This window comes from Paramisgurnus dabryanus, chromosome 4 (assembly GCF_030506205.2).
Source record: "Paramisgurnus dabryanus chromosome 4, PD_genome_1.1, whole genome shotgun sequence".
Classification (NCBI taxonomy): Eukaryota; Metazoa; Chordata; class Actinopteri; order Cypriniformes; family Cobitidae; genus Paramisgurnus; species Paramisgurnus dabryanus.
In genome coordinates this window covers 11,575,994-11,590,800 of record NC_133340.1, presented here as the reverse complement: position 1 = coordinate 11,590,800, position 14,807 = coordinate 11,575,994, and the positions used below count along the sequence as shown (strand labels likewise).

Below are 14,807 nucleotides of genomic sequence, written 5' to 3'. Positions count from 1 at the left end.
AAGGCAGACTTTTTCATCACAATCATTAAAAACTGTCATGGTAACTCAAAAACAATTTGGGAACAGATCAATAAATTAATAAAACTTCTAGTAATAATTTAATACAGATAAAGAATAATGGTATGCTTTTGCAGGATCCATCTGCTGTGGCACAGACAATAAATAAGTATTTTGTTGACTCTGTTGATACCATAGCTAAGAGTTTTCCTATGAAATACAACAACCTACCTGTCATAAGTTTAGATCTGTTAACTGAGCCCCCACTATATCCAAAATCTGTATCCATATCCGATGTTGAAAAGGCAATATCACAGCTTAAGTCGTCAAGAGCAAAAGACGTGTATGGGATGGACACACTCATGCTAAAACAAATAGGTCAGTCAATTATGGGTCCACTGTCGTGGAATTTTAGCCGCATCAAATAATACTCACTAAGAGTCAAAGTCAAGGATCACACAGACACACTGTCGACAGAATTTTCTTTGTCTGAATTTTATATATTCTGCAGAATAGGCTCTCACCCCCATGGTGCAAGAAGTTTAAAAACCTAAGAGCCCCGATCACAAGGTTGAAGACACATTTATAGTAAGATGGTGAAACACGTACAATCATCCGTTTCTACGTCATTTAGAAGATAGCCTTCAGTTGTCAGTGATTAAGAGCAAAAACCGTTAAACATAATCATAAAGGACAGTACATGCTGGTACATGATGTTTAAGTCCTTCCTTGGACATTGTACTTGCTGAAAAGACAGAAAGAGCATAATTCTGTACGTTAGCAGAAAAACATGATCTCCATATGAATCACAATTTGTGAGCTTCAGATTGTTATTAAAAAATGAAAAATAGGATGAAAAATAAAACATAATAATATGAAAATAAAAGCATAATAAAAGTCCTCCACTACACTCCTCCCTTTTTATGATTTATTCATAACTTCATTTACTGTCATCGTTACGTAGCTCTGGTTATTACCCTTAACCATAGTGTACATATAGTTCTGTGCAGTTGCAAAAGTAAAAATGCACACACACATAGTATGATCATGAACCTCATTTTTGAAAGAAGAAAAATAGTTCGTTTTCTTGAAGAAATTGAGCACAGTTAGAGTTGGGGTCGTGAGCCCTTGATGATTCCGGATTGAGCACAGTTAGAGTTGGGGTCGTGAGCCCTGAGCACAGTTAGAGTTGGGGTCGTGAGCCCTGAGCACAGTTAGAGTTGGGGTCGTGAGCCCTTGTTGATTAATTTCCTTTGTAGGTTCGGGTTTGGTAGGACCACACGGTGCAGTCGTGCCAAGCTATCCTGCTTTCTTGTTCGAATGAAATTATCTTAGTGTCTAAATTAATGTGGGGTCTCAAAGCTGGTGTTGTAATTACAGTTATTAAGCTGCAAGCGTCGTGTCGATTACCCACATTAAAGATGTCGTGTGCGTGTGTCCAAACCAAACCCAGAATACTGGAGTCGTCCTCCAATACTTTGTGAGCTGTTGCAGTTCTCTCGTGTCGTTCTTCGTATAAACTTGCAGTATACAGGTATCTGTGGTTCCCACCAATACGAAAAAGTGGTCCGTAGCAGTCGACTAGCCGTCCTCCCTTTGGTTTACACCTTGCAGTCCAGGACCAACCCTCCGGCAATGGGCAACGTGCACCCAGGTGGCACGCTCCGCGACCTTCACAGTGGTGTGAGTCGTCAGCAGAACCTGAAATGGCCCCTCCCACCATCTGGCTTTCCAGGATTTCCTCCTCAGGTTTTTCACCAATACGAAATCACCTGGTTTGATGTTATGCAACGGTCCCTCAGCGGGCCGTGGTAGGGCTGCTTTGACCTGTTTTGAGATATTTTGAAAAATGGAAGACATAGAAATACAATATTCCAACATAACATTTTCATTTTGAAGGGTATCACCTGTCGCCCTGTGTGGCTCCCACCCCATATGTGGTGGTCTTCCAAAAAGTATTTCAAATGGGGACAATTTTGTGCGGTCTCTGACTCTCATTCTCATGTACATCAGCACTAGTGGTAAGCACTGAACCCAATTAAGTTTCGTCTCTTCACACATTTTGCTCAATTTTGCCTTGATGGTGCCATTTTCTTTTTCCACTGCGCCTCCACTTTGTGGGTGGTAGGCACAGTGATTGGTCAAATTGATTTGCAAGAATTTCCCCACATCTTTTACAACTTGGGCAGTGAAATGTGCTCCATTGTCACTGGAAATTTTGTTTGGGATTCCCCATCTGGGAATAATGTCTTTCAACAGCATTTTTGTCACCCCAGCACTGTCTGCATGTTTAGTGGGCGTGGCTTCAGTCCATTTTGAAAACATGTCTGTCATTACCAAGCAGTAACGTTTACCTTCTGCTGGAGTCAATTCAATGTAATCCATCATTACATGTGTGAATGGTCAGGATTGGGATGCCCCACAGGTGCAGTTTTTACCCCTCTTGCAACATTATTACCCAGACATATATTACAGTTTTCACAGTGTCTCTGTGCTAAAGGAGAAAAACCCTTTGTGAACCAATTTTGTGCCATGGCTGTCAGCATTCCTCCTTTGGACACGTGGTCTAAACCATGTGTCAACCTAGCAAAATGGGAATAAAAGTGTTAAGGTAAACAAGGTTTTTGATTTGGACCCATCCAAATCCCTTCAGGAGTCTTGGTAGCTCCACACGATTTCCATAGAGCTATTTCTGTTGGAAGAGAAAATGTTTGCATGCTTATTAGTAACTCCTGTGGTGTTTCGGCTTCCTTTTCCTGGGAAATCTGTGTAAGAGAAACGTTTTTGTTAGTAGTCATGAGAGATGCTTCCGCATCCGTGCGTGCATTTCCTCTGGAGATCACGTCCTGTTCCTTGGTGTGTGCTTTGCATTTGCACACAGCTATTTGAGAAAGGAGTAAAATTTGTTATAGGAGAGAAACTGTCAGTAAAATCAGCAGTCAATGTAAATGGTTATAGATTGATTAGTAGCAAGTTGACAAGCTTGTGTTAGTGCATGCAATTCAGCCATCTTTGCAGATTTCTGAGGTGGTAAGCATCCGGATTTCACTACTTCAAAGTCAGACACAACTGCCCACCCCATCCTATCTATGCCTCTGTCATCTCTGGAAGAGGAACCATCCACATAATATGTGAGGGTGCATTTAGGTATGGGTGTGTCAGCAAGGTCAGGCCTTGGTGTGCATACTTCCCGTAGGGCAGACAAACAACAATGTGGTGTACCTTCATCAGGTGTAGGTAACAATGTCGCCGGGTTTAGCACTGTACATCTTTCAACTGTGACATTAGACATCTGAAACAATGCACAGGAATAACGCAGCCATCTTACTGCAGACAAGTGAGATGTGCGCTTTCAAGCCCTGAGACATCCTGGTAGGCCCCTGGCCACCGCATCAAGGCGTCCTGAAAAATATGCAACTGGTCTCAACTTGTCACCATGTTCTTGCAACAAAACAGATGTCATACAGCCATTTCTTTCATCCACCATTTGAATAAAAGGCTTTTTTGGATATGGCAGCCCCAAAGTGGGTGCCTGCTGTAATGTCTGTTTTAGTTCCACAAATGCCCTTTCAGCCTTCTCTGTCCATTCTACCTTCTCTGATGGTGCCAAAGGTTTCTCATAAATCATGTCATGCAATGGTTGTTGCATCTCAGAATAATTAGCAATAAAAGTCCTGCAATATGATGTCATACCCAAGAATGACATCACCTGTTTCTTTGTTATGGGTTTTGGTATGTTAGCTATTGCCTCTATTCCCTTTGGAGAGAGAGACTTACCCATAGGTGTAATTTCGTGTCCTAGAAAGGTTACTTTCTGGACAGAGCACTGTACCTTTTTGGGGTTGACCTTGTGGCCCTCCTCAGATAGATGAGTGAGCAGCCGTATGGTGTTGTCTGTGCACGACTGCTGAGTCGGTGCCGCCACCAAGAGGTCATCCACGTACTGCAATAAAGCAACATCATCATCCAACACAAGTGTCTGTAATGAACAATGCAATGCAGAGTTTGTAAATAGTGCGGCTCTCGCTATACCCCTTAAATGTAAAATCAAACCAAAACTGGCTATCAGAATGGACAGGAACTCTGAAGAATGCACTTGAAATATCCACTACACTGAAAACCACTGGCCATCAGCTGGTATCTGTGAGAGAATTGTGTAAGGGTTTGGCACGTGAGGTGCTCTTGCTTGTACCACAGCTTTTCCTGCTTGGAGATCTTGAACAAACCTCCACTCTGTGGGCTGACCTGCATCCCTGACCTTTTGTACAGGAAAAATGGGTGTTCTCACAGGTGAGTGTGGGCAGGGAATAATTATCCCAATAATGCCTTAAATACTGGCCTTATCCCCTCAAGCGCCTCCCTTTTCAGAGGATATTGGGGTTTACATGGTCTATAATCACTCTTTGGGGTGATAGTTACTGGTTCACACCCTTTAATCAAGCCCACATCATACTTGTCTTTAGCCCACAGGTAATCAGGTACATTGTCAAGAACCTCTTGTGGTAAATCAATGCTAGCACACGTCATGTGTACTGACAAACTGTTTTGTGAGTTGAAATCTGCAGAAACAGCTTTCTGTATTACAACTCTCTCTCTCTCAGCAATGAAAAAGCAGCATAATCTCTTCTGTGTGCTGATAACTGCTCTGAGAACTGTATGCTATCTGCCAATGGTTCCCAATCAACAGCCTCGCTGCAGGCCTTTGCAAATTCACCTGCATTTCTAACGGCTGACTAGTATTTTTTGCAATGGAGATGTGGGGTACTGAATTGTCAAAATCAAAAATTTGTTCCTGCTTTCCTGTCACCTGAACGAGTGCCACACACCATGAGTCATTCCAGCATATATGGGTTAAAGTCAAAACCCTCTGTAAAACCATCTCTCTTGCCACTCTCTTTCTGTTATGTCAACAACATGAGCTTGTGCAATGCATGTTTTCAGCTGGAATGACCTCGCTGGCTTGTGGCAATCTTATCTTCCCTTCAGCATGCAACTCTTCATTCAGAAAGGCCCATTCATACACATATATAACAGAGACATACATATAGATGACATTCTGGGATCCCAACAAGAAATATTCAGGCCTTGGTTGTTACATAAGATGCTAGCATTAATTTTACACATCAAATCCCTCCCCATGAGGTTTACCGGACACGGGTCAGATAAAAGGAACATATGCATAAACTTGTTACCGTCATGCATACAACAGAGTGGAGCAGTAAATTCTTCCCTCACTATATGCCCCGTAGCACTCATAGATGAGTTAAACTGCCCACTCAAGGTGACAAATGGGAATTCATCTTTGCGTATGTCAGAGTTGATTGCAGCAGAGTCTACCATAAACAACAATGCCTGTCCCTCAAACATTATTTCTTCGAGAGGCAGTTTAGAGATGTTGCCTCTCGTTCAGCATCAAGCAAAGCAAGTTCTTCATTGCATAGAGCGTTTCTTTCCCTTTCACACACATCAGAAAAACAGAATTAGCAAGCAGATAATATGGCATTTGAACCGCAGAAAAAACAAGATTGGACTTACCCGCCTCCGTACGATGCTCCCCTTCCCCCTCCTGGCTTCAGTCGGCCCTTTCTTTACACACCGGCAGGTTTCCCGTGCTCCCTTGGGATTCCGGTGTCCCTTTAGTTTTCAGGAAATGGAAACATTGTTTTTCAAATGTCCTTTCTGTCCGCAATACCAGCAAACATTTTCTTTCGGATCTCCTCTCCTCTTCTCTCATTCTCTCTGCTGCCCGTTCTCTCGGGAGCGTTGTCCTTGCGAAGAGAAATTGCGTTGTTATGTTGTGGCTGTGCCCATTCTCCTATCTTGGCAAAAGCTTAAGATAGCTGTTTCTCTGGTGAACGGCTTCTCTGCTGTTTCCTTAGGCCTTGCCTCCCGTTCCGTCTTTATCTGAACATCATCTTTGTCCTCTTCAAAAGTGCTGTCAAGGATGTGGATGATCTCTGATTCTGGTCCACGTGGCAGTTCTTGCATCGGCGGTGGCGGGGGTGCAGAAGGTGGTGCTTGTCGTGCTGGCTGTTGTATCTGTGCGGCTTGTTGAGCTGGTTGTTGTATCTGTGCGATTTGTTGAGCAGGTGGTTGTATCTGTGCGATTTGTTGAGCAGGTGGTGGTGGAGGGCGACGTTGTGGAGGGGGTTGGAGGTCATCGTCCAGAAGCGGTACCCTTGTGAATTGGAAATGTACCCCAGGTGGGGTACGTGCAGGTGCATAGGGAGGAGGAAAAAAAAAAGAAAGTTAGGTTCATCATGTAATGAATCTGATGTAGGAAAAACATTTGCTTAATGTTTAGCTCTGACTTAGTCTGAGTCAGTTCGTCCTTGGTTCTTATCTTACTCTGTGCTCTCATTTCTCTGCCATCCGCAATGATCTTTTCCCTTAATAAAGTGAGTGCTTTTACACTCAGTGTCCCTTTAGGAGGAAAATTATACCTTTTCTCCCAGATTTTACGCTTTCCAACGCCCCCGTGCCCTTTGATTTGATCACTCGAGCATACACGCCATTTTCCAGATCCATTGACTTTGTACTCCCTTTCGAATTACCCTGACCCATGGTCACGAACGAAATAACGCTTACCATATTATCTATTCAGATGCCACCACAACGGTTCTTTTCCAGATTCCGTCAGCCTTGACTTCAGAACTGGTTGAGACTCTCCCTTCCCTTAGGCCTGGGGTACGGAGCCCGAGACCTCTTGTCTCAGGGGTGATCAGTCAGTCTCTCCCAAACCTGGAGTCTACAGCTGTGGAATCCCATCCTCGTCGCCATTATTGTCGTGGAATTTTAGCCGCATCAAATAATACTCACTAAGAGTCAAAGTCAAGGATCACACAGACACACTGTCGACAGAATTTTCTTTGTCTGAATTTTATATATTCTGCAGAATAGGCTCTCACCCCCATGGTGCAAGAAGTTTAAAAACCTAAGAGCCCCGATCACAAGGTTGAAGACACATTTATAGTAAGATGGTGAAACACGTACAATCATCCGTTTCTACGTCATTTAGAAGATAGCCTTCAGTTGTCAGTGATTAAGAGCAAAAACCGTTAAACATAATCATAAAGGACAGTACATGCTGGTACATGATGTTTAAGTCCTTCCTTGGACATTGTACTTGCTGAAAAGACAGAAAGAGCATAATTCTGTACGTTAGCAGAAAAACATGATCTCCATATGAATCACAATTTGTGAGCTTCAGATTGTTATTAAAAAATGAAAAATAGGATGAAAAATAAAACATAATAATATGAAAATAAAAGCATAATAAAAGTCCTCCACTACACCACTAACACATTAATGTGTCACTAGATCAAGGGAAATTTCCTGAGTCATGGAAACTTGCCAGTGTTATTCCTATATTTAACCCTCTGGGGTCCGACCATTTTGGGACACTGTCAGAGGTTCCCTTTCAGTCGGTCACGACGACGTCACGTCGTGACCGACGATTTGGGAACTCGCTTAGAGAGACCAATCTGCTTCGAATACAACTAAAACGCCAATGAACTTGGCATTGAGATATTTGCATAATGCTGGCGCCGCCCCGCCAGGTGCGTATATAAGCAGCAGGTGCAAATAGGGAAATTAGCTTTTTATCGCTTCGAAAGCCGGCAGTATCTGCTACTGAGAAGCTACTTTACTCTGTTGGGATTTGATTGCTGAAGTTGGTTGGACTAGCAATACCACAGCGGACGCTTCGCTTATTCCACGGCTCTTCATCTGTTTGTTGTTTTGAGTTTAGTGTGTGCGTTGCCTTCCCTGTGCGCATCATCAACTGAGCATCTGAGTGAATTTCCCTAAAAGAGTGATACGAGAGAGCTTTGTGCCTTGTTAAAGGCAGCCACTCTCCTGTATATCCGGACATCAGCGTCCTTTTCAGGATGGCTTTTCGTCCGTGCGATCTTGGGTGCGGCAAATACATGGGTCCGAAGGACGGTCACGAGCGTTGTCTTTCGTGTTTGGGCATCGAGCACGCAGAGGCAGCGTTCGCTGGGGGTAAGTGTTCTCACTGCGAGAACATGTCCCTTGTGGATTTGCGGAGACGGTTGTCTTTCCTCCGGGAAAAACGCAACCCTCGTCATGCGAGTGCTGAACGCCGCCACGGTGCGGCTGTGAAGCTCTCAAAGGACGACCTCCGCATCACTGTGCTGAGCCGGTCGGGGGATTCGTCCTCATGCTCTCAGCCTCCTCATCCACAGCCGGTTGATGTGCCGATGGAGACTTCAGCGTCGTGTTCTACGATGTCTCTAGAATCCATCGTGCCTCCCTCCGGGTCCACCGACGCCGCAGCATCCGAGGGTGGGCCTCCTCCCCCTGACGTGGACCCCGACGCCCTTCCTCCCTCTGGTCGGGTTGGGACGCCGGAGTTCGATCCAGAGATGGTGGCCGTGCTCGCTCGAGCGGCGTAGACCATAGGGTTAGAGTGGGTTCCCCCCCTCAGCCCGAGCCGTCCCGCCTGGATGATTGGTTCTTTGGAGCTGCCCGGGTTTCACAACCCTCTCCACCGGTGCCTTTCTTCCCCGAGGTGCACGAGGAGCTGACTAGAACCTGGAAGTCGCCGTTTTCTACCAGATTACGGCCGTTTCAGCCCTCCCCCTCACCTCCCTCACCAGCGGAACCGCTAAGGGTTACACGGGGATCCCTCCTGTGGAGCGCGCGGTCGCGATGCAGCTGTGTCGGGCTAACGCTCCCTCTTGGAAGGACCGCCCAACCCTCCCCTCTCGTGCCTGCAGACAGTCCTCCGGTTTAACGGGCGCTGCCCACCAGGCGTGTGGAGAGGCGGCTTCAGCCCTGCACGCAATGGCGTTGCTGCAGGTTCACCAAGCGAAGGCCTTGAGGGATCTGCACGAGGGAGGACACGACTCGCCTGTCCTTTCGGAGCTCCGGGCTGCCACTGATCTGGCTCTTCGCGCTACGAAGGTGACAGCGCAGGCGATTGGTCGTGCCATGTCCACGATGGTGGTCCAGGAACGCCACTTATGGCTATGTCTGGCGGACATGTCGGACGCGGAGAAGAACAAGTTCTTAGACGCTCCAGTGTCCCAGGCTGGCCTCTTCGGTGAGTCGGTGGAGTCCTTTGCCCATCAGTTCTCCGCCGCCCAGAAGCAGACGGAGGCGATCGCTCAGATCATGCCCCGGCGCAAGCGACCTGCATCTCGCCCTCCAGCGCCGGCGGGCCCGTCTGCTCCTCGCCGAGGGCGCCCTGCGGCGGCTGCCTCCACCCCCCCCCCACTAGAACATCTTCCAGGCCACGGAGGGGGAACAGCCGTCGGCAGCCCGCCCCGCCCGCCCCACCCGCCCGCCCCACCCGCTTCCCGTGGTAAACGGAAATCAAAGCGGACCTGAGACGGGCGACCTGGAGTCGGATGGGATCACTCTACGGGAGACGGTGATGACATCGCTCCCTCCACCGGTAGAGGGCTGGGTGGAGAATCTTTGGTTTCGTTTTGTTTCTGTTCCGCCGGCTTCTCAGCCAGCACCCACAAAACCACAAAAAGAGTGCATTCCTATTCCTTCTCCAGGTCTTCAGAGGATCGAGAGAGATGTGAGCGGGCATTCACATGCTCTTCCTCCCTCTCCTCTATCGCCAGCGGGTGTCCTGAGGAGTCCCAGCTCTCCGCTGAGGAGACGGGACCACCAGCACCCTCATCGGAGTCTGTGCTCTCCGCTGAGGAGACCAGACGACCGTCACCCTCAGCGGGCTCAGGTCAGTGTCACACACACACATACTGTGGATACTTATGCTGTCCCAGCAGACGTACCGGCAGTACCACCTGTCCCGCTCCGCCGCCCCACAGCGGGTACCCCGGTAGTGCCGTTAATTCCCCTCGTACGGTCCCTGGGGGCTTGGCTTCAGCTTCCCAACCCGTCTCGTTGGGTTTTACGCACTGTCCGCCTCGGTTACGAAATACAATTAATCCGGCACACACCCAAATTCTCGGGCATTCGTTTCACCACGGTGAAAGCGTCCGATGCACATGTACTGCGTGCAGAGGTCGAAGTCCTGCTGGCGAAGGACGCGATCGAGCGGTCCCTCCAACCGAGATGAGGTCGGGTTTCTACAGCCCGTATTTTATAGTACCCAAAAAAGGCGGTGGGTTGCGACCGATCTTGGATTTGCGCATTCTGAACAAATCTCTGCAGAAGAGGTCTTTCAGGATGATAACACCGAAGCAAATATTCAATTCAATTCGCCCCCAAGATTGGTTTGCGGCAATAGACCTGAAAGACGCGTACTTTCATGTGTCCATTCTCCCTCGTCACAGACCGTTTCTCCGGTTTGCGTTCGAGGGACGGGCATACCAGTACAAAGTTTTACCGTTCAGGCTGTCCCTCTCTCCCCGTGTGTTCACGAAAGTAGTGGAGGCGGCGTTAAAACCCCTCAGAGAGAGCGGTGTTCGCATATTGGCTTACCTCGACGATTGGCTTATAATAGCGCATTCTCGGCGGACGCTTTGCGAGCACAGAGATTTAACGCTTCGGCATCTCGCCCGTTTGGGTCTTCGGGTCAACTGGGAAAAGAGCAAACTCTGCCCCACGCAGAGGATCTCTTTTCTCGGTATGGAACTGGACTCGATCGATTTATCGGTGCGTTTGACAGAAGAGCGCGTCCAGTCAATTCTGACTTGCCTCGGTTCATTTCGAGGGAAGAATGCGGTCCCGCTGAAACAATTTCAGAAGCTCCTGGGGCATATGGCAGCAGCAGCGGCCGTGACACCGCTCGGACTGCTCCATATGAGACCGCTTCAGCGTTGGCTTCACAATCGAGTCCCGATGAGAGCGTGGCGCGCCGGCATCCACCGTGTAGCTATTACACCTGCGTGTCGCCTAACATTCCCCCCGTGGTCGGACCCCGCGTTTCTCAGGTCCGGTGTGTCCATGAGACAGATCTCTCGGCATGCTGTTGTACACACAGACGCGTCCGACACGGGCTGGGGTGCCACGTACGACGAGCTTACAGCTTCAGGGGTGTGGACACCCAGTTGAACTGGCATATCAATTGCCGAGAGTTGTGGGCAGTATATCTGGGACTTGTTCGCTTCGCTACGGAGCTGCGAGGGAAGGATGTACTAGTACACACCGACAACACTGCGACCGTTGCGTATATCAACCGTCAAGGCGGTTTGCGCTCCCGTCACCTGTCGCATCTCGCTCGTCATCTCCTCCTTTGGAGTCAGAAGCATCTGAGGTCCCTTCGTGCCATTCACATTCCGGGCTCGCTCAATACAGCGGCGGACGCGCTTTCTCGAGCTGCGCGCCCCAGCGAATGGCGACTCCACCCCCAGACGGTCCAGCTAATTTGGAAGAAGTTCGGTCGTGCGCAGATAGATCTGTTTGCGTCGCCGGACGATACCCACTGTCGCCTATTTTATTCACTAACCGAGGGCAGCCTCGGCGTGGACGCATTGGCACACAGCTGGCCTCGGGGGATGCGCAAATACGCATTCCCCCCAGTGAGCTTAATCGCACAGACACTGTGCAAAGTCAGGCAGGACGAGGAGAGCCTTTTACTGATCGCCCCATACTGGACGAGCAGGAATTGGTTTCCAGAATTAATGCTCCTCGCGACAGCCCCTCCCTGGCGGATTCCCCTGAGGAAGGACCTTCTTTCTCAAGGAGGGGGCACATTATGGCACCCGCGCCCCGACCTGTGGGATCTCCATGTGTGGTCGTTGAGCGTGCGCAAGGTTTAGGTGATTTACCACAAGCGGTATCTAACACAATCGACGCGGCACGAGCTCCGTCCACGAGACGGGCTTACGCGTTTAAATGGAACCTTTTCGTCACCTGGTGCTCTTCGCAACGCGAAGACCCCAGAGAATGCCCTATTTACATCGTGCTTTTATATCTTCAACATAGGTTAGACGGTAGGCTGTCACCCTCCACCATTAAAGTTGATATCGCTGCTATTTCTGCTCATCACTCACTTATCAACGGCAGATCAGTTGGCCAGCATGATTTGGTTATTAGATTTTTAAGAGGCGCTCGTAGGCTAAACCCCTCGCGCCCTCCTTCTATTCCTCCCTGGGACCTGTCCATGGTGCTGAAAGCCCTGCAGGCCCCCCCGTTCAAGCCTTTGCAGTCTGCGAGTCTGAAGCTTTTATCAATGAAAGCTCTGACCCTGCTAGCATTGGCCTCAGTGAAGAGAGTAGGGGATTTACATGCATTCTCTGTTGACGATTCGTGCCTTCAGTTTGGTCCTGCTGCCTCAAGTGTAACATTGAGGCCCAGACCAGGCTACGTGCCCAAAGTTCCCACCACTCCTTTCAGAGACCAGGTGGTGAGCTTGCAAGCGCTGCCCCCGGAGGACGCAGACCCAACCATGGCTTTGTTGTGCCCCGTACGCGCACTGCGATTCTACGTGGACCGCACGCAAAGCCTCAGGACCTCAGACCAGCTCTTTGTTTGTTACGGTGGCCAGCAGAAAGGGAAGGCTGTCACCAAGCAGAGGATGTCTCATTGGATATTTGATACTATCGCCCTGGCTTATAATCTTCAGGGCATTCCTTGCCCCTTTAATTTGAGAGCGCACTCAACACTGAGTGTTGCCTCATCTTGGGCTCTCGCTCGTGGTTCCTCGCTAACAGACATCTGCAGAGCTGCTGGTTGGGCGACACCTAATACGTTCATTAGATTCTACAGTGTTCGTATCGAGCCTGTATCCTCTCGTGTTCTTTCCTCACCAGGGGGAGCACGAAGAACAGTCTCGCAGGTCGGCTTGCAGCCTCCAACTGATGCTTCATAACTGTGTCAGTATGGAAGGCCTTCAGAGCAAAAATGCGTAATGGTTTGAATTGTTCTTCCTCCGCTGCCTTGGCAGCCTTTGTTGCGGAGCATTGGCTGTCAGCCTTCACTAGCTGTATCCTCGCGAACCTACGTGTTGGCTCGGGCTCCACATTGTGTCCCACCGGGTTCCTTTGTGAGTATTTTTCCGTGGGGTTAATCCTACCAGCCCACGTTTCCCTTAGCAGAGCACTGCTTTGCTTACACAGCCACGGCTGTCTTTATTCTTATCGTCCACCATTAGCCCTTAAGAGGGGCGGTGGCTTCCGCAGCGTTCCTATCCCGCTCAGGTAGGGCGCTTCCCAGTCGCTGGCACTTCTGTGGGTTAAAGGAACATCTAGTGCCCGGCCTTTCTGCCCTATCCTATTTCTCCATTTCCCTGAGGGGATTTGGAGGGTTTTCTGCAGACACTGGAAGAGGTCAGCCCCTAGTGGCGTTTTGGTAGGGATTCCCAATTCGTCGGTCACAATGTGACGTCGTAGTGACCGACTGAAAGGGAACGTCACGGTTACGGATGTAACCCTCGTTCCCTGAAGGAGGGAACGGAGACGTCACGTCCCGTCGCCACAGGTGCTGCCACCTGCTGTTACGGCCGGTCACACTTTCCGGCTTTCTCAGCGAAAAAGAAGCTAATTTCCCTATTTGCACCTGCTGCTTATATACGCACCTGGCGGGGCGGCGCCAGCATTATGCAAATATCTCAATGCCAAGTTCATTGGCGTTTTAGTAGTATTCGAAGCAGATTGGTCTCTCTAAGCGAGTTCCCAATTCGTCGGTCACGACGTGACGTCTCCGTTCCCTCCTTCAGGGAACGAGGGTTACATCCGTAACCGAGACGTTCTGACATGCTCTTACATTTGGTCTTTTTTCAGTTGCTTTAAAACATAATAATGGCAAGTGTCTGATAACATTGCGTTCAGCACAAACTGGGCTAAAATATTATATGACCTACATGTATGTACATGTTTGTATTTTTGAGAAAAAAAGGTTTATGCATGGTTTTTAAAAAAAGCTAAAATTTTAAGTCACTGATATAAGTCCACAAAACCCATACTAAACATGTTTTAAAAAACACTTTCCTAAACAGAATCTAGTAGTCTAGAGTTTTTTCTTTAAAATGATGTGAAAATCATCCTGCCTGCTTATTCACATAAACCAATATATTGATTTAGAAATTGTAAGACACTTTTTGTTTAGAGGGGCCTTATGCGAGAAGGATTGATTGACAGCTAGCAAACAAAGCCTCGCATAATGAGCTGCATAATAAGCTGCATAATGAGGCAGGAGGGAACTACAGTAAAGAATGTGAGGACAAATGTATACATGTTTGTTTGAGGTTTATTAAGAAGTTAACAATATAATCAAAATAGAAATGAAGGTGTCATGACTGCTGGGTGATCGATGGCTGTGTGATCTGTGTGTGTGTGTTGTTTACCTGTGGTGCCGGTTCCTCGTGTGTTCACTAACTCCGCCCCGTTGTTTCGGTAATTGTTCACCGGTGGTGTCTCGTTTACCTTTTCCTTTATATTGCACGTAGTCCTGTCTTTCGTTGTGCGCTCATTTGTTTTATCAGTCTTGCTGGCCTGCCTTGTCTTGTCGGACGATTTCTGTCTCTTCCTCTTGTTACCCCAGGTTTGGTTTTCAGCGTCCGGAGACTCATCTTCACCCGGACCGCTCGCTTGTGGATTACTGGAACTCATTGACTTTGTTTGTCTCTCGGAACAGCTGGTTCGCTTCGTTTCTAGGCGGTATACCAGCTGTCTCTGTTTTTTCATCGGTTTGCATCATCACCCGTGAGTGGAGTACACTATTTCACCATTGTGAACTGCATTGACTCTAATGACTGTTGTTTCTCGGAACCGCTGGTTCGCTTCGTTTTTAGGCGGTGACCAGTTGTTTCCGGGTGGCTTCATCTACTCCAGGATTTCACAGTGGATCTACCAGTGACTTTGCTCTCCAGATCTCTCATTCTATTTTCCTCAATAAATATTTTTAACTTGCACTTGACTCCGAAGTTT

The 14,807-nt window shown here is 48.3% G+C and overlaps 1 long non-coding RNA gene across 2 annotated transcripts; it reads right to left on the bottom strand.

Moving 5' to 3' along the window:
* Nucleotides 1-469: 469 nt before the first annotated feature.
* On the bottom strand, nucleotides 470-7,292 carry LOC135786031 (uncharacterized). 2 transcript variants are annotated; one of them, XR_010546771.2, is made up of 2 exons: nucleotides 6,586-7,292; nucleotides 470-1,824 (listed from the first exon to the last, which is right to left on the bottom strand). It is a non-coding gene; the product is annotated as an uncharacterized lncRNA (long non-coding RNA). The 2 variants fall into 2 exon arrangements; XR_010546772.1 differs by lacking the exon at nucleotides 6,586-7,292 and adding an exon at nucleotides 5,533-5,660.
* Between the last annotated feature and the right edge of the window lie 7,515 nt (nucleotides 7,293-14,807).